A 19258-nucleotide genomic window follows, 5' to 3' on the forward strand; every position below is an offset into this window, starting at 1 on the left:
GTCGGTTTGGGTTCCTGATAATGGAATTTATATTTGATAATGGAATGTATATGTTTAAATTAATGATTAGAAAATTCCACCCTGAAACCAAATGAAATTGATTCGAATCATAAAACTATTCTTAATGATGTGTGTAGTTTTAGTCAGAATTAGGGTAAAACAATATATCTGTACAATATATCTTTATAGTATCTTAAACACAGACTGTCTGAGCAGAATTCGGTGCCGACCTGGCTATGAGAGATTTGGAGGAGGGCAGGGAGTGCTTCTCACGGTCTCCCTAATCTTTGTCGGCTGGGTAGTGATACAGTATGTGTGTAGGATACCTGCTGTTTGTGTGTGAAGGTATGTGCGTAAGGAGCCAGTATAAAATGGAAGGTTTTGTACAACGGACTGGGACGTCCTCGTGAATAAACATTTTGTCTATTGTAGCTGTGACTGTCTGTTTCATTCAACTATAATCTTACAAATTCTGGGTTGCAGACTGAGCAGTTTGATTGAAGTTCAGTTTATGAACATTGATAACATAATTCATGTAAAAGTTCCGAAAGACATGTCTGCGTGTCTGCATACAATCATGGATGTGTACATGCATATTCACATTAGATAAAGCCAAATATACAAAAAAATGTTATTTCAGTGCCTGTGATGTGTGGTTGTCCCACCTAGCTATCTTAAGATAAATGCACTAACTGTAAGTCGCTCTGGATAAGAGCGTCTGCTAAATAACTAACATGTAAATGTAATGCCTTGTCTTTTTCTGAAGAAACAACTATAACAATGTAACACTAGCTGTAACACAATGTAACACCACCTCATGTGAATATTCAGCCTACCCACATTTACATTTCTCATTTTCGTCATTTAGCAGAGCGACCAGGGTTGGGGAGTAACGTTACATGTTAAGGATGACAAAAAACTGTAACTGTAATCTGTTACTTTACCATCAACAATATTGTAATCAGGTTACAGATACTTTTGAAAAATTAGATGATTACTTCGAGGATTACTTTTAAATTCAGAAAGGATGTTTTTTAAAAACAATATTTGACAGTTCTCTGTTTTCTGAATGACATTCAAATCAGCATTGAAAAAAGGAGCAAGTTTATATTTGTTCAACGTCAGCGAGTCTGACCATAAATTAGAGACCCCTATCATGACACACCAAATGTGTTTGATGGATCGCGGGAAAAGAGCTGAAATAGGCTTTTGAGTCCAAGCTATGTGTTCCAATGGTGCGACAGCTGTCTGCCTCCAAAGACTATCGAACTTGAATAAACACTTGGAGGTAAGGATGACATTAGTGGTGATACGGATATCACTTATTATTAATATCTACATAGCGCATAGATGTGAATCACACTGCTGCTCTCTCATCTAGCTATTTGCGCCGTACGGATTGTGGTGGTTGTGGATGGCTGTTCACAAATCTAAATGTGTATTTGAACCCAATAATGGTTGAATCCAAGAAGTTTAAGCTGCCTATCAATCACTGTTTTTGAAACCAGTGGACAGCCAGTGAAAAATGCGCTCTTGTGACAGCTGCATAGTGCGGATCCCAGCCTGTGGAATACAATCAAATCAAATCAAATTTTATTTGTCACATCACATGGTTAGCAGATGTTAATGTGAGTGCAGCGAAATGCTTGTGCTTCTAGTTCCGACAATGCAGTAATATCCAACGAGTAATCTAACCTAACAATTTCACAACAGCTACCTTATACACACAAGTGTAAAGGGATGAAGAATATGTACATAAAGATATATGAATGAGTGATGGTACAGAACGGCATAGGCAAGATGCAGTGGATGGTATAGAGTACAGTATATACATATGAGATGAGTAATGTAGGGTATGTAAACATATAAAAGTGGCTTTGTTTAAAGTGGCTAGGGATACATTACATCAAGATGGCAAGATGCAGTAGATGGTGTAGAGTACAGTATATACATATGAGATGAGTAATGTAGGATATGTGAACATTATATGAAGTGGCATTGTTTAAAGTGGCTAGTGATACATTTATTACATACATTTTTCCATTATTAAAGTGGCTGGAGTTGAGTCAGTATGTTGGCAGCAGCCACTCAATGTTAGTGATGGCTGTTTAACAGTCTGATGGCCTCGAGATAGAAGCTGTTTTTCAGTCTCTCGGTCCCTGCTTTGATGCACCTGTACTGACCTTGCCTTCTGGCGTTGTGCAGACCTCACTACCCTCTGGAGAGCCTTACGATTATGGGCGGAGCAGTTGCCGTACCAGGCGGTGATACAGCCCGACAGGATGCTCTCGATTGTGGATCTGTAAAAGATTGTGAGTGTTTTTGGTGACAAGCCGAATTTCTTCAGCCTCCTGAGGTTGAAGAGGCGCTGCTGCGCCTTCTTCACCACGCTGTTTGTGTGTTTGGAACATTTCAGTTTGTCCGTGATGTGTACGCAGAGGAACTTAAAACTTTCTACCCTCTCCACTACTGTCCCGTCGATGTGGATAGGGGGGTGCTCCCTCTGCTGTTTCCTGAAGTCCATGATCATCTCCTTTGTTTTGTTGACTTGAGTGATTTTGAGGTTATTTTCCTGACATCACACTCCGAGGGCCCTCACCTCACCCTGTAGGCCGTCTCTTCGTTGTTGGTAATCAAGCCTACCACTTTAGTGTCGTCTGCAAACTTGATGATTGAGTTGGAGGCGTGCATGGCCACCCAGTCGTGGGTGAACAGGGAATACAGGAGAGGGCTGAGAACGCAACCTTGTGGGGCCCCAGTGTTGAGGATCAGCGGGGTGGAGATGTTGTTACCTACCCTCACCACCTGGGGGCGGCCCGTCAGGAAGTCCAGGACCCAGTTGCACAGGGCGGGGTCGAGACCCAGGGTCTTGAGCTTGATGACGAGTTTGGAGGGTACTATAGTCTTAAATGCTGAGCTGTAGTCGATGAACAGCATTCTCACATAGGTATTCCTCTTGTCCAGATAGGTTAGGGCAGTGTGATTGCGATTGCGTCGTCTGTGGACCTGTTGGGGCGGTAAGCAAATTGGAGTGGGTCTAGGGTGTCAGGTAGGGTGGAGGTGATATGGTCCTTGACGAGTCTCTCAAAGCACTTCATGATGACGGAAGTGAGTGCTAAGGGGGGTTGTCTTTTAGCTCAGTTACCTTAGCTTTCTTGGGAACAGGAATGTGGTGAGGCTTTTGGTGCTCAATTTAATTAATGCTCATAAAAATAAAAAAATCCATAGGCCTAATGGACACATGCTCAAATTCGCACACTGTTGATAGACTTAAATGAGCAATCTGTAGTTGCTGAACGCTAGAGGACTCTGGTGAATAGTACTGTAGATTGGTTCTATACAGTGGGATTTTTGTGATGAACGGCTGTGAGGGGGGTGCCCAACTGGAGACTCTCTCTAGCTTGGACTGTTACTCATTTATCCATGCCACACCATCACTCTTAGTTATATATTTAAGCAATAAGGTACAAGGGGGTGTGGTGTATGGGCAATATACCACGGCTAAGACGAGGAGTGCCTGGATACAGCCCTTAGCCGTGTAATATTGCCCATACACCACACCCACTTGTGCCTTATTGCTTAAATATATAACTCAGAGTGATGGTGTGGCATGGATAAATGAGTCCATATACCACAAACCCCTGAAGTGCCTTATTGCTTAAATATATAAGTCCTAATGATGGAGTGACATTTTTTGTAACCTTTATTTAACTGGGCAAGTCAGTTAAAAACAAATTCTTATTTTAAATGACGGCCTAGGAACAGTGGGTGAACTGCCTTGTTCAGGGGCAGAACGACAGTTTTTTACAGATTTTAATGCACAAGGACCTCTGCTCCGACAATTAATCCACACATAAAACGGCCAACCGAATCGTTTCTAGTCATCTCTCCGCCTTCCAGGCTTTGGTGATCGCATAGAAGAAGAATGACTTCTATTTTAGCCCTTGGAAACTAGGCGCTCGTTGGCGTGCGAATGCAGTGTGGGTACAATAATTGAATAACATAGATTCCTACATTTATTTTGCGAGCATGTTTAACTCTCATTACATGCTGACCAGACCGGACACGTCGCGTGCGCAAGCATCGCAAAATACATTTAGAAATCCATGTTATTCATGTCCATGTCTACGACGCCAAGGACTTAAATAGAACTCCTTTCTATTTCTGACACAGATCCCTCTGAATGTCCTACCTCTCCCATTTCCTCATTGGTTTATAGAAGCAGGTGCCAAACGTGCCATCTCCTCATTGGTTATACCCACGTGGGTGATTGAAAGACGAACTTTGTTGTCGGTTGTCGTGGTAATACAATGAAAGTTTAGATGCTAATCACTATATAAGTTCAAAGATGAAAAAGCCTGGAAGGAGGAGAGATGACTTGAAACGATTCAGCTGGCCGTTTTATGTGTAGATTAATTGTCAGAATAGAGGTCCTTGTGCATTTCAGGTAAAATAACAACTCAATGTTTATATCCCAGGACAAATTAGCTAGCAACAGCAAGCTAGCTAAATAGGACAAATTAGCTAGCAAGTGCAAGCTTTTCGACCTGTCCCCAAATTAATGTAATTGGTTCAGAGTTTGTTTTGATATTTTAACCTGCGTGTATGCACGATAGCGTACGATGGCGCACACGCGCAGTCGGTTTGGGTTCCTGATAATGGAATTTATATTTGATAATGGAATGTATATGTTTAAATTAATGATTAGAAAATTCCACCCTGAAACCAAATGAAATTGATTCGAATCATAAAACTATTCTTAATGATGTGTGTAGTTTTAGTCAGAATTAGGGTAAAACAATATATCTGTACAATATATCTTTATAGTATCTTAAACACAGACTGTCTGAGCAGAATTCGGTGCCGACCTGGCTATGAGAGATTTGGAGGAGGGCAGGGAGTGCTTCTCACGGTCTCCCTAATCTTTGTCGGCTGGGTAGTGATACAGTATGTGTGTAGGATACCTGCTGTTTGTGTGTGAAGGTATGTGCGTAAGGAGCCAGTATAAAATGGAAGGTTTTGTACAACGGACTGGGACGTCCTCGTGAATAAACATTTTGTCTATTGTAGCTGTGACTGTCTGTTTCATTCAACTATAATCTTACAAATTCTGGGTTGCAGACTGAGCAGTTTGATTGAAGTTCAGTTTATGAACATTGATAACATAATTCATGTAAAAGTTCCGAAAGACATGTCTGCGTGTCTGCATACAATCATGGATGTGTACATGCATATTCACATTAGATAAAGCCAAATATACAAAAAAATGTTATTTCAGTGCCTGTGATGTGTGGTTGTCCCACCTAGCTATCTTAAGATAAATGCACTAACTGTAAGTCGCTCTGGATAAGAGCGTCTGCTAAATAACTAACATGTAAATGTAATGCCTTGTCTTTTTCTGAAGAAACAACTATAACAATGTAACACTAGCTGTAACACAATGTAACACCACCTCATGTGAATATTCAGCCTACCCACATTTACATTTCTCATTTTCGTCATTTAGCAGAGCGACCAGGGTTGGGGAGTAACGTTACATGTTAAGGATGACAAAAAACTGTAACTGTAATCTGTTACTTTACCATCAACAATATTGTAATCAGGTTACAGATACTTTTGAAAAATTAGATGATTACTTCGAGGATTACTTTTAAATTCAGAAAGGATGTTTTTTAAAAACAATATTTGACAGTTCTCTGTTTTCTGAATGACATTCAAATCAGCATTGAAAAAAGGAGCAAGTTTATATTTGTTCAACGTCAGCGAGTCTGACCATAAATTAGAGACCCCTATCATGACACACCAAATGTGTTTGATGGATCGCGGGAAAAGAGCTGAAATAGGCTTTTGAGTCCAAGCTATGTGTTCCAATGGTGCGACAGCTGTCTGCCTCCAAAGACTATCGAACTTGAATAAACACTTGGAGGTAAGGATGACATTAGTGGTGATACGGATATCACTTATTATTAATATCTACATAGCGCATAGATGTGAATCACACTGCTGCTCTCTCATCTAGCTATTTGCGCCGTACGGATTGTGGTGGTTGTGGATGGCTGTTCACAAATCTAAATGTGTATTTGAACCCAATAATGGTTGAATCCAAGAAGTTTAAGCTGCCTATCAATCACTGTTTTTGAAACCAGTGGACAGCCAGTGAAAAATGCGCTCTTGTGACAGCTGCATAGTGCGGATCCCAGCCTGTGGAATACAATCAAATCAAATCAAATTTTATTTGTCACATCACATGGTTAGCAGATGTTAATGTGAGTGCAGCGAAATGCTTGTGCTTCTAGTTCCGACAATGCAGTAATATCCAACGAGTAATCTAACCTAACAATTTCACAACAGCTACCTTATACACACAAGTGTAAAGGGATGAAGAATATGTACATAAAGATATATGAATGAGTGATGGTACAGAACGGCATAGGCAAGATGCAGTGGATGGTATAGAGTACAGTATATACATATGAGATGAGTAATGTAGGGTATGTAAACATATAAAAGTGGCTTTGTTTAAAGTGGCTAGGGATACATTACATCAAGATGGCAAGATGCAGTAGATGGTGTAGAGTACAGTATATACATATGAGATGAGTAATGTAGGATATGTGAACATTATATGAAGTGGCATTGTTTAAAGTGGCTAGTGATACATTTATTACATACATTTTTCCATTATTAAAGTGGCTGGAGTTGAGTCAGTATGTTGGCAGCAGCCACTCAATGTTAGTGATGGCTGTTTAACAGTCTGATGGCCTCGAGATAGAAGCTGTTTTTCAGTCTCTCGGTCCCTGCTTTGATGCACCTGTACTGACCTTGCCTTCTGGCGTTGTGCAGACCTCACTACCCTCTGGAGAGCCTTACGATTATGGGCGGAGCAGTTGCCGTACCAGGCGGTGATACAGCCCGACAGGATGCTCTCGATTGTGGATCTGTAAAAGATTGTGAGTGTTTTTGGTGACAAGCCGAATTTCTTCAGCCTCCTGAGGTTGAAGAGGCGCTGCTGCGCCTTCTTCACCACGCTGTTTGTGTGTTTGGAACATTTCAGTTTGTCCGTGATGTGTACGCAGAGGAACTTAAAACTTTCTACCCTCTCCACTACTGTCCCGTCGATGTGGATAGGGGGGTGCTCCCTCTGCTGTTTCCTGAAGTCCATGATCATCTCCTTTGTTTTGTTGACTTGAGTGATTTTGAGGTTATTTTCCTGACATCACACTCCGAGGGCCCTCACCTCACCCTGTAGGCCGTCTCTTCGTTGTTGGTAATCAAGCCTACCACTTTAGTGTCGTCTGCAAACTTGATGATTGAGTTGGAGGCGTGCATGGCCACCCAGTCGTGGGTGAACAGGGAATACAGGAGAGGGCTGAGAACGCAACCTTGTGGGGCCCCAGTGTTGAGGATCAGCGGGGTGGAGATGTTGTTACCTACCCTCACCACCTGGGGGCGGCCCGTCAGGAAGTCCAGGACCCAGTTGCACAGGGCGGGGTCGAGACCCAGGGTCTTGAGCTTGATGACGAGTTTGGAGGGTACTATAGTCTTAAATGCTGAGCTGTAGTCGATGAACAGCATTCTCACATAGGTATTCCTCTTGTCCAGATAGGTTAGGGCAGTGTGATTGCGATTGCGTCGTCTGTGGACCTGTTGGGGCGGTAAGCAAATTGGAGTGGGTCTAGGGTGTCAGGTAGGGTGGAGGTGATATGGTCCTTGACGAGTCTCTCAAAGCACTTCATGATGACGGAAGTGAGTGCTAAGGGGGGTTGTCTTTTAGCTCAGTTACCTTAGCTTTCTTGGGAACAGGAATGTGGTGAGGCTTTTGGTGCTCAATTTAATTAATGCTCATAAAAATAAAAAAATCCATAGGCCTAATGGACACATGCTCAAATTCGCACACTGTTGATAGACTTAAATGAGCAATCTGTAGTTGCTATATCCATTTTTGGATTAAATTCTATGATAATTTATAAATGCCTCATGAGCTTAGTTCAACCATCACACCCATTGAGAACCCAAAATATAAGCTTTTTTTCTCCAATGTTTGTAAACATTATAAATGAAAACAAACACCTTATAGCCTCATTACATGGTTAAAACTATAATTTTGATATCATGGATGGTCAGTCTCGCATCCATAGCTCTGTCTATTAATCTGGTTGTGTGGTTACATGTCTCCAGACCCATCCCTCCGTTTTTTTACCAAAACAGAGGTGGGGCGGCCGTTTTGTTGTTGTTTCATCTGTGGATTTGCCATTTAAACAGCTGCATATGATGAAGTTATCAAAGTGTCACCAACAAAAAGGTAAACAATAGGCCTATAGCAAATGCAGCACATGGTATACCTTTTCTCGTAAATAGCACTTTTCAGCAGTGCTCAAAGCATGTCATTCCATGAGTGCAGAATTTATTTTTCAACTCGATCAACGTGCACAATTTATTTATTTATTTAACTAGACAAGTCAGTTAAGAACTTAAGAACAAATTCTTATTTACAATGAAAGCCTACCCCGGCCAAACCCTAATCCGGACGATGCTGGGCCAATTGTGTGCCGCCCTATGGGACTCCCAATCACGGCCGGTTGTGATACACCCTGGAGTCAAACCAAGGTCTGTAGTGACACCTCTAGCACTGAGATGCAGTGCCTTAGACCGCTGCACCACTTGGGAGGCGATCAGTCCTCCATGACAACAAAATCATAAACAACAGAGTTGGGCTGGCTAATAAGGCCTTATAGTTTTGGGGTTGTGCTCAGGTAAAACAATTTGGCTAATCTATACTTCCATATTTCCAAGTCCTATTCTTGAAGATCAAGGGGTATAACATTTATTGGAATGACTGGAATTCTGAAAGACTTTGGTTATTAATGTAAAGATATAATTTAATTGTATTATTATATGTAGTAGAAAGTGATGGGTTAGAAGAAGCCTACATAACCAACCCATAAAGTAAAAGTTAACATCCCATATATGGCCAGCTTATTAAACTTTAACATTGATTTATCCTGCAATAGATGTTGTTCAATTGGTAACATACATTTTTGTATTTTTCTAATGCCTCTTAAGGGGGAAGTAATCTAAAAGAAACAGAATGTAATCAGATTACATTACTGAGTTTGGGTAATCCAAAAGTTAAGTCACTGATTACAATTTTGGACAGGTAACTAGTAACTTTAATAGATTACATTTAGAAAGTAACCTACCCAACCCTGAGAGCCACTTACAGTAAATGTGAAGTATGGCAGCAGGAGGAAGCAAGATAGGGAAAATACTGGCATTACTTGGCATTTACTTCAAACTATTGTATAAGTAAGAGTTTTGACAAGTTATACTCTCCCAAGGAGTAAGATACCAACATTCAAAAGCAGTGATTGAGCATGTTTCAAAGTGGAACCAGGAGATCCATTTGGGGGAGAAAAACTCTCATTCTCAACAGCTGTTTGGAGACATTATAATTGCGTTTTTCCGACCGACCGCTTTACGGCTGATTGAACTATCAGAGAGACAGCCAACTAACTCTCGCTATCAGTGCCTCTGCAGGTGCACAGAAACAATAACATCTTCTCTGGCGTGGAAAATGTGTCTGTGTCCCTGAGGCGCTGTCTGATGAAACTTTTATGTGACAGTCTCATGTCTTTCTGGGTGTTTCTGAGTTATGCTAATAGATGCTAATGTCCTGGGCGCCCCCTCAACAGGAAGGTTGTCAGCAGTACCGGGAGCCATTCAGGAAAATCAAGCAGCGGTGCCTCAGAGATCAGACAATTTATCTGGGATTTGACGAGTAATTCCAGCGTGGCGTGATGGAGCCTGCAGTCTATCAAGGGTTGTCGTTCTTCGTGTCTTTGTCGTGTAGCTTAGTTGGTAGAGCATGGTGCATGCAATGCCAGAGTTGTGGGTTTGATTCACACAGGGGGCCAGTACGAAATAAAATGTATGCACTCACTACTATAAGTTGCTCTGGATAAGAGTGTCTACTATATGACAAAACATGAAATATGATCCTCAGATGTGTCTATGTACTCTTACTACTTTATTGTCTGTTTCTGTCTCATGTACTTTACACACACAGACACAATGTTTTTTTCATCAAGGCATATTGCTGTCAGGCTACCTAGATACTGTAGCTACGGCAACGCGGATATGTCGTTATAAAATGGATACAAAATCATTTGAGACATGAGAGACCATATTGGCTTCACAGATTGTCAGGTAATAACCATGTTCAAGACAGAATGCTCTTTGTATGAGAAAAACACAACTTTGCCGGTCCATGGTTGGGACATTGAGTTGTGTTTGTGTGTTTGCAAGCATGTCGTATTTGTCACTAAGGCATAGGCTTGCCTTACATCTTCCTAAACATCTTCCATCTTCCTTAGTGTGGTTCGTGTGCGGTTGAACCAGCTTGCCATTAAACCGCCCCCGCCGGCTGTCCCGCAGCCTCACCCACGGTACAGATGACTCAGCCATAAATATTGACTGCCTGATAAACTGGATGAATTGACCAGGCCCAATTATCAATCATTACAGGCCTGCTGATCCCACTGGCCAGTCCCACTGTTACACCTCTGTCCAATGAGGTGGCCCCATGGCAGTGGTGTAAAGTACTTAAGTGAAAAATACTTTAAAGTACTACTTAAATGTTTTTTTATGTATCTGTACTTTACTATTCATATTTTTGACTACTTTTACTTTTACTTTACTACATTCCTAAAGAAAATAATGTACTTTTTACTCCATACATTTTCCCTGACACCCAAAAGTACTTGTTACATTTTCAGTGCTTAACACTGGGCAGGACAGGAAAGTGGTCCAATTCACTCACTTATCAAGAGAATATCCTTGGTCATACCTACTGCCTCTGATTTGGAGGACTCACTAAACACAAATGCTTTGTTTGTAAATGTTGTCTGCGTGTTGAAGTGTGCCCCTAGCTATCCGTAAATTTAAAAAACAAGAAAATTGTGCCATCTGATTTTCATATTATAAGCAATTTGAAATAATTTATACTTTTACTTTTGATATTTAAGTATACTTTTAAAATTAGATTTACTTTTGATACTTAAGTATATTTAAAACCAAATACTTTTAGACTTTTACTCAAGTAGTATTTTTCTGAGTGACATTTACCTTTACTTTAGTCATTTTACTCAAGTATGACAATTGGGTACTTTTTCCACAACTGCCCCGTGGTGCTAGTCTCAGACCTGAAAAGATTTGGCCAGGTGTAGCATCAGGACTACCTGGGAGTTTTACCAATCCTGACTCCATCCATATATTGTACATTAAAACTTTATTATCGTTATACCCTACACACCATCACTTTCATTTATCTCTATGCCATCTATAATTCAGTATGCTTTACTGAATTAATAAATCCTCAGCCTGCGGTGAGAGTTGATATTGAGCTTGTTCATTTTGTTTGCCGTGGTAGTTCTGCTCGGAGACAGCTCTGTCTCATCTACTCCTAAGCAATTCCATAATAAATGGTGTGTACAGTGCCTTGCGAAAGTATTCGGCCCCCTTGAACTTTGCGACCTTTTGCCACATTTCAGGCTTCAAACATAAAGATATAAAACTGTATTTTTTTGTGAAGAATCAACAACAAGTGGGACACAATCATGAAGTGGAACGACATTTATTGGATATTTCAAACTTTTTTAACAAATCAAAAACTGAAAAATTGGACGTGCAAAATTATTCCACTTCATGATATGAAAATACAGTTTTATATCTTTATGTTTGAAGCCTGAACTGTGGCAAAAGGTCGCAAAGTTCAAGTGGGCTGAATACTTTCGCAAGGCACTGTATGTGTGTGTGTGTGAGGGGCTGAAGAATGGCCAGCAGCTCATCCCACTTCTTCCACCACCACTTCCCCCACCGCCTCAAATCTCTCTCTCTGTCTCTCTCTTTCTTTCTTTGTATCTCTCTCTCTGTCTCTCTGTCTCTCATGTACACAAGAATCTTCTTTCAATATTATTGATCCTTATTCGCTTCAGGACAATTAGCAAGTTGATCATTTTAACTTGTGAAGCAATACATTTTTGCTCTAAAATATCTTTAGATCTTTTTTGTTCGTGGCCCATGTGGGAATATAGTTACAGTGCTTGTTGCGTATGTTGGTTGTTATTGTTCTGTGCCTCTGTGAGCTAATAGACGTGCTAAATCACACCGTTAGCAGTAGTTGCCTATCAAGAGAAGTAGGCGAGCCAATTGCACCAACAGCTTTACCATTCATACACCCAGAGGAACTGATTCTATTATGTTGGGTGTTATATGATCATGTATGCTATATGTTGTCAGTTACGTAGGTGACAGAGTTTGTGACAGGTTTCACATGCTATGTTGGTATTGTGTTACGTGTGTGGAACCTTTAGCGATGTTAGCCTACAGTATATACTGTATCCAGAGTAGAGGTCGACCTATTATGATTTTTCAACGCCGATACCGATTACAATGAACACTTTTATTTTAACTTAATATAATACATAAATAAAATAAATTTAGTCTCAAATAAATAATGAAACATGTTCAATTTGGTTTAAATAATGCAAAAACACAGTGTTGGAGAAGAAAGTGAAAGTGCAATATGTGCCATGTAAAAAAGCTAACGTTAAAGTTCCTTGCTCAGAACATGAGAACTTATGAAAGCTGGTGGTTCAATATTCTCAGTTAAGAAGTTTTAGGTTGTAGTTATTATAGGAATTATAAGACTATTTCTCTCTATACGATTTGTATTTCATATACCTTTGACTATTGGATGTTCTAATAGGCACTTTAGTATTGCCAGCCTAATCTCGGGAGTTGATAGGCTTGAAGTCATAAACAGTGCTGTGCTTCAAGCATTGCTAAGAGCTGCTGGCAAACGCAGTAAAGTGCTGTTTGAATGAATGCTTACATGCCTGCTGCTGCCTACCACCACTCAGTCAGACTGCTCTATCAAATATCAAATCATATACTTAATTATAATATAATAAACACATAGAAATACGAGCCTTTGGTCATTAATATGGTCAAATCCGGAAAATGTATTTTCGCGCTAGCTGTGCCACCAGAGACTCTGGGTTCGCGCCCAGGCTCTGTCGCAGCCGGCCGCAACCGGGAGGTCCGTGGGGCGACGCACAATTGGCCTAGCGTCGTCCGGGTTAGGGAGGGTTTGGCTGGTAGGGTTATCCTTGTTTCATCGCGCACCAGCGACTCCTGTGGTGGGTCGGGCACAGTGCACGCTAACCAAGGTCGCCAGGTGCACGGTGTTTCCTCCGACACGTTGGTGTGGCTGGCTTCCGGGTTGGATGTGCGCTGTGTTAAGAAGCAGTGCGGCTTGGTTGGGTTGTGTATCGGAGGACGCATGACTTTCAACCTTCGTCTCTCCCGAGCCCGTACGGGAGTTGTAGCGATGAGACAAGATAGTAACTCATAATTGGATACCACGAAAAAGGGGGTAAAATTTATATTGTTAATATGTTTGTGTATTGATTTTAAGAAAGGCATTGATGTTTATGGTCAGGTACATTATTACAACGAATGCGCTTTTGTTAAATCATCACCCGTTTGGCAAAGTGTAAGTAGGCTGTGATTCAATGATAAATTAACAGGCACCGCATTGATTATATGCAATGCAGAACAAGCTAGTTACCCTAGTAATATCATCAACCATGTGTAGTTAACTAGTGATTATGTGAAGATTGATTGTTTTTTTATAAGATAAGTTTAATGCTAGCTAGCAACTTGGTCCTTTTGATGTTGCACTCACGTAGCAGGTGGTCAGCCTGGTCTCCTCGTGGATTGCAATGTAATCGTCCATAATCGGCATCCAAAAAGGCTGATTACCGATTGTTATGAAAACCTGAAATCAGACCTAATTAATTGGCTATGCCGATTAATTGGTCGACCTGTAATCCAGAGGGAGTGTGGTGCTAGCCGTCAGAGGCAGTTTTCCTAGTGTGTCTTGGTTGCGGTGGCTGGGTCTGTTGGCCGTGCTACAGCTGTGTGACCAGGTCAGCAGTCTCTCTGAGGGGTTGTGGAGTGGGCTGTTGGGCCACTGTGCGCCTCCAGTGTAGTGCTCTAAGTAGTTCTGATAGAGACTCATGAGAAAACACTTGAGAGAGTTTAGTGCTAATAAGATGTGAGTCAGTCTTAGGGAAAGCAGGGCTGTTAATAACGCTCTCACACAGTCTCACAAACAATCTCACACAATCACACACACACACACACTTGGGGATTCTACATGAGTATCATCAGCATGCTGTTCACACACTCTCAGACTTTTGTTCTGTTTCTTTTGCTAATGGGAACTGAGTCACACACACGTTTGAATGGTGTGGCTGCCTGAGGTGGCAGATATCTGGTGCTTCTGGAATTCTGTGGTGGGAAGAAAGATTTTAGACTCCTGTAAGAACCTGTCACGCCCTGGCCATAGAGAGGCTTTTTATTCTCTAATTTGGTTGGCCAGGGTGTGACTAGGGTGGGTGTTCTATGTTATTTTTTCTATGTTTTTGTTCTGTGTTTTGTATTTCTGGTTTTGGCCTGGTATGGTTCCCAATCAGAGGCAGCTGTCAATCGTTGTCTCTGATTGAGAACCATACTTAGGCAGCCTGTTTTCCCACTATGGGTTGTGGGTAGTTATTTTCTGTTTAGTGAGTTTTGCACGGAGCTGTTTCGATTGTCTTGTTTGTTCCTTGTTGTATTTAGTGTTCAGTTTATTAAAATAATGATGAACAATTACCACGCTGCATCTTGGTCCTCAACTTCCACCAACGGTGGTTACAGAACCATTCCTCAAACATAACAAAAGCAAGGGTCGTATTCATTGAAGGCACACTCAATGACAACTTTTTGCAACGGAAAACAAGAAGTGTTTATTTTTAGTTCAGATGTCTCTTCTTGTTTCAGTCCGTTTTCCATTAGGTGTATAATGAATATTACCAATGAGTCCTGGACTGGAGTCAACATGGCTTTTACATTTTTTTTAATTTCACCTTTATTTAACCAGGTAGGCCAGTTAAGAATACGTTCTTATTTACAACTGTGACCTGGCCAAGATAAAGCAAAGCAGTGCGACAAAAACAACACCACAGAGTTACACATAAACAAACGTACAGTCAATAACACAATAGAAACATTTAAACTCAGCAAAAAAAGAAACGTCCTCTCACTGTCAACTGCGTTTATTTTCAGCAAACTTACCATGTGTAAATACTTGTATGAACATAAGATTCAACAACTGAGACATAAACTGAACAAGTTCCACAGACATGTGACTAACATAAATGGAATAATGTGTCCCTGAACAAAGGGGGGGGGGGGGGGTCAAAATCAAAAGTATCTGGTGTGGCCACCAGCTGCATTAAGTACTGCAGTGCATCTCCTTATGGACTGCACCAGATTTGCCCGTTCTTGCTGTGAGATGTTACCCCAGTCTTCCACCAAGGCACCTGCAAGTTCCCAGACATTTCTGGGGGGAATGGCCCTAGCCCTCACCCTCCTATCCAACAGGTCCCAGACGTGCTCAATGGGATTGAGATCCGGGCTCTTCCCTGGCCATGACAGAACACTGACGTTCCTGTCTTGCAGCAAATCACGCACAGAACGAGCAGTATGGCTGGTGGCATTGTCATGCTGGAGGGTCATGTCAGGATGAGCCTGCAGGAAGGGTACCACATGAGGGAGGAGGATGTCTTCAATGACAACAAGCTCAGTCCCATGAGTCTGTGACACACCGCCCAAGACCATAACTGACCCTCCACCTCAATATCGATCCCGCTCCAGAGTACAGGCCTCGATCCTGCTCATTCCTTTTGACGATAAACGACAATACGACCATCACCCCCGGTGAGACAAAACTGTGACTTGTCAGTGAAGAGCACTTTTTGCCAGTCCTGTCTGGTCCAGCAACAGTGGGTTTGTGCCCATAGGTGATGTTGTTGCCGGTGATGTCTGGTGAGGACCTGCCTTACAACAGGCCTACAAGCCCTCAGCCCAGCCTCTTTCAGCCTATTGTGGACAGCCTGAGCACTGATGGAGGGATTGTGCGTTCCTGGTGTAACTCGGCAGTTGTTTCCATCCTGTACCTGTCCCGCAGGTGTGATGTTCGGATGTACCGATCCTGTGCAGGTGTTGTTACATGTGGTCTGCCACTGCGAGGACGATCAGCTGTCCGTTCTGTTTCCCTGTAGAGCTGTCTTAGGCGTCTCACAGTACGGACATTGCAATTTATGCCCTGGCCACATCTGCAGTCCTCATGCCTCCTTGCAGCATGCCTAAGGCACGTTCACACAGATGGGCAGGGACCCTGGGCATCTTTCTTTTGGTGTTTTTCAGAGTCAGTAGAAAGGCCTCTTTGGTGTCCTAAGTTTTTATAACTGTGACCTTAATTGCCTACCGTCTGTAAGCTGTTAGTGTCTTAACGACCGTTCCACAGGTGCATGTTCAGTCATTGTTTGTAGTTCATTGAACAAGCATGGGAAACAGTGTTTAAACCCTTTACAATGAACAGCTGTGAAGTTATTTGGATTTTTACTAATTATCTTTGAAAGACAGGGTCCTGAAAACGGGATGTTTCTTTTTGTGCTGAGTTTATGTACATTTATGTGCAAATGTAGAAGATTAGGGAAGTAAGGCAATAAATAGACCATAGAGGCGAAATAATTACAATTTAGCGTTAACACTGGCGTGATAGATGTGCAGATGATGATGTGCAAGTAGAGATATTGGGGTTCAAAAGAGCAAGAACAAAGATAACAGGATGCAAATTTCTGTTTGAAAAAGATAGCCTTCCAGGATACCCAGGCCAGGTAGATTTGAAAGGCCTGCTCACTGAAGTGTTTTAGGGAGCGTTTGACAGTGGTGAGGGGTGGTCGTTTGACCGCGGATCCATTACGGTTGCAGGCAATTAGGCAGTGATATCTGAGATCCTGGTTGAAGACAGCAGAGGTGTATTTGGTGGGCAAGTTTGTCAGGATGATATTTAAGAGGGTGCCCATGGTTACCGATTTAAGGGTTGTACCTGGTAGGCTCCTTGATAATTTGTGTGAGATTGAGGGCATCTAGCTTAGATTGTAGGATGGCCGGGGTGTTAAGCATATCCCAGTTTAGGTCACCTAACAGTATGAACTCTGAAGATATCAATTCACATTTGGTGTCCAGGGCACAGCTGGGGGTTGAGGGGGGTCTATAACAAGCTGCAACGTTGAGAGACTTGTTTCTGGAAAGGTGGATTTTTAGAAGTAGAAGGTCGAATTGTTTGTGCACAGACCTGGATAGTATAACAGAACTCTGCAGGATATCTCTGTGGTAGATTGCAACTCCGACCCCCTTTGGCAGATCTATCTTGTCAGGAAAAGGTTGTGGTTGGGGATGGACATTTCAGGATTTTGGTGGCCTTCCTAAGCCAGGATTCAGACACGGCTAGGACATCCAGGTTGACGGAGTGCGCTAAAGCAGTGAATAAAACAAACTTAGGGAGGAGGCTTCTGATGTTAACATGCATGAAATCAAGGCTTTTACGGTTACAGAAGTCAACAAATGAGAGCGCCTGGGGAATGGGAGTGGTGCTGGGGGCTGCAGGGCCTGCGTTAACCTCTACATCACCAGAGGAACAGAGGAGGAGTAGGATAAGAGTACGGCTAAAGGCTATAAGAACGGGTCCTTTAGTTTGTTCGGAACAGAGAGGAAAAGGAGCAGATTTCTGGGCGTGGAAGAATAGATTCAAGGCATAATGTACAGACAAGGGTATGGTAGGATTTGTGTACAGTGGAGGTAAACCTAGGCATTGAGAGACGATGAGAGAGGTTTTGTCTCTAGAGGCATCAGTTAAGCCAGGTGAGGTCACCACGTGTGTGGGGGTGGGACAAAAGGGCTATCTAAGGCATGTTGGGCAGGGCTGGGGGCTCTACAGTGAAATAAGACAATAATCCCTAACCGAAACAGCAATAGACAAGGCATATTAACATTAGGGAGAGGCATGTGTAGCCGAGTGATCATAGGGTCCAATGAGTAGCAATAGGTGAGCCAGGGAGCCGTTTCAGTCGTCGCTACTACACTAGGCGAGCTGGAGACATGGCGATTCAGGCGTCACAATGGAAGAGCTTGTTGAAATCACCTCGGACGATTACATCGGCAGACCAGTCACGATCGATTGGCGGGGCTCCGTGTTGGCAGTAAAGGGTCCAGGCCAATTCGCAAAAGAGGTATTGTAGCCCAAGAATTAGCTGGTGGACCATCTCGTGTAGCCGGGAGATGAGCCTAGCTCAAGGCTAACTGGTCCTTGCTTCGGGACAGAGACGTTAGCCAGGTGTAGCCACTCAGATTGCAGCTAGCTAGCTGCGATGATCCGGTGTAAAGGTTCAGAGCTTGCAATAGGAATCCGGAGATGTGGTAGAGAAAAAGCAGTCCGATATGCTCTGGGTTGATATTGCGCTGTGCAGACTGGCAGGTATTGAGCTGAGGCTGGCTGCTGGCCGGTGAAGACCGCTAGCAGTAGCTAACTGACTAGTAGCTAGATAGCTGGCTAGCTGCTGATGGGGGTTCCGCTTCTATATAAAAACAGCAGATCCGTACCACATTGGGTGAGGCGGGTTGCAGGAGAGTATATTCAGTCCGTAGATGGAAAGTGAGATGGATATATGTATGAAATATATACGAAAAAACCCCCAGAGGAAAACAATATTTACACGGGACAGGACAAGACAAAACACACATCCGACTGCTACGCCATCTTGGAACCTACTTAGCTTCACCTTCAAACACTTTTGTCAGAGTTTTTTTCTCTCTCTAAATATGGTGAATTATTAATGGGAGAAAGCAGCATGAAAGAGACTGCCAGGGTCCATTAAAGTAATGTGTGCGTGATAGTGACAAACCTTGTGCCTCTGGTTGCACATATGAGTTCAAACCCTAGGTTTGTTCGCAGAACATTTCTGATTACTTATGGATATAACCGGGAAGCCTGTTACCGGGAAGCCTGTTTATAACTGTGCATTAATGTATCATTTGTTGTGGCCTTTACAAGAACAATACAGCTAGCATGTGACGAGTGGACATATTTGCAACAGGCTTTCGCAAGTAGAGAGAGTGAAAAGCAAAGAAGACAAGAAAGAGGGAAAATAACATGAAGGAAGAAAGGAGAGACATGATAGGAGGGATGAAAATGAGTTTTGAGAGTTTGGGCTGGTAAACTGAGCTCTCTTATCTTAGACGCGGTGCAAATATAAAACTGCCATAGAACATTGCACTCTCTGCCACTCTTGGTTTTGCAGCCTAAGCA

General features: G+C 42.4%; 1 protein-coding gene across 1 annotated transcript in view; it reads left to right on the forward strand.

The window, feature by feature from the left end:
* LOC139385599 (delta and Notch-like epidermal growth factor-related receptor) overlaps positions 1–19258 on the forward strand; it is a 66851-nt gene that overhangs the window by 20475 nt on the left and 27118 nt on the right. The window lies entirely within an intron of this gene.

Source organism: Oncorhynchus clarkii, chromosome 27 (genome assembly GCF_045791955.1).
Source record: "Oncorhynchus clarkii lewisi isolate Uvic-CL-2024 chromosome 27, UVic_Ocla_1.0, whole genome shotgun sequence".
NCBI classification, from domain to species: domain Eukaryota; kingdom Metazoa; phylum Chordata; class Actinopteri; order Salmoniformes; family Salmonidae; genus Oncorhynchus; species Oncorhynchus clarkii.